The following is a 1389-nucleotide window of genomic DNA, read 5'->3' as shown; positions in this document are numbered from 1 at the left end:
TTCACAGAGACTGACCACATCCCCAACTGACAGCGGTGAGAGGGATCGATCTCTAATGGCGAGTCAAGCTAACGGCTCCACAGATTAATTTTATTCCATTATTCACTTTCAAAGGGACAGTTGGTGTTGCTGATGCCAGAAAACTAAAACGTTAAGTAGGCTGCTGCCTTATTTTAAAATGATTATAGTTGTAAAACATTCAATATGTTAAGGAAAATTCAAGTTTACTCAGAATAGCATGAGGGCTGTAAAAAGTTTATTGGCAGTTTTTTTGTGACACTTGAATGTTTTTAGATCATCATTCAAATGTTAATATCATTCAAAGATGATCTAATTTCAGAAAAACAAATGTGCCCAAATCTAAAGGCATTCCATATCACGCGAGAGTTGCCGACATCTGCTGCTCTGGAAAGAGTTGGTCCCTTTGAGGCTTTGGGCCCCCGATAAACCACGGTGAGAACCTTTACACCAGGAGAGCATCGACTCATGCTGGAGCTCACAGAAAAACCAAGAACAGCTAAAGTTCCCTTCTTTCTAACATTTTACATTTCTGCTCTGTACGTTTCTTCTTCCTGAACTCAATGACGGTAAATCCTCGTGTTGCTTTTTTTGTCTGTGCAACAGCAAGCAGGCTTAAATCGGAGGCAACCGGACGTTCTCTCAGTTCTTCTTGAAAACGATTCGGCACCTATCCAGGAGTCTTTGTCAATTCTAGTGGCTCGTGCTTGAGTTTGTGTCTGCGATGTTTCAATAAAGCATCCATTAGTGTGCACTGGTGCTGCTGGTAGCACTGCTGCATGCAGCAACACGATCCTGGGTTAAAATTTTTGCATGGACTTTGCATGTTCTCCATGTGCATACATGGGTTCTCTCCGGGTACTCCAGCTTCCAGTCCAAAACCATGACTGTTAATTTAACTGGTGATGGAGCCTGTCCCGGGTTTATCCTGCATCTCGCCCAGTGACTATCAGCCCTGCACCAACAAGTGGGTATAGATAAAATGAGAGATGCTGACTAGAGTCTAAGACTCCTATAGAAAAACTGAAGACTTGAATTCAATTCAATTTTATTTATATAGCGCCAATTCATGAAACATGTCATCTTAAGGCTCTTTCCAAAGTCAGACTCCATCAGATCCTCCAGGTTGGTCAGAAAGTTTCCTCTCTAAGGAAACCCAGCAGGTTGCATCAAGTCTCTCCAAGCAGCATTCACTCCTCCTGAAAGAGCGTAGAGCCACAGTGGACAGTCGTCTGCATTGTTGATGGCTTTGCAGCAATCCCTCATACTGAGCATGCATGAAGCGACCGTGGAGAGGAAAACTCCCCTTTAACAGGGAGGAGAACCTCCAGCAGAACCAGAACCAGGCTCAGTGTGAACGCTCATCTGCCT

This window comes from Fundulus heteroclitus, chromosome 18, assembly GCF_011125445.2.
Source record: "Fundulus heteroclitus isolate FHET01 chromosome 18, MU-UCD_Fhet_4.1, whole genome shotgun sequence".
NCBI lineage: Eukaryota > Metazoa > Chordata > Actinopteri > Cyprinodontiformes > Fundulidae > Fundulus > Fundulus heteroclitus.
This window is presented reverse-complemented; position numbering follows the sequence as displayed.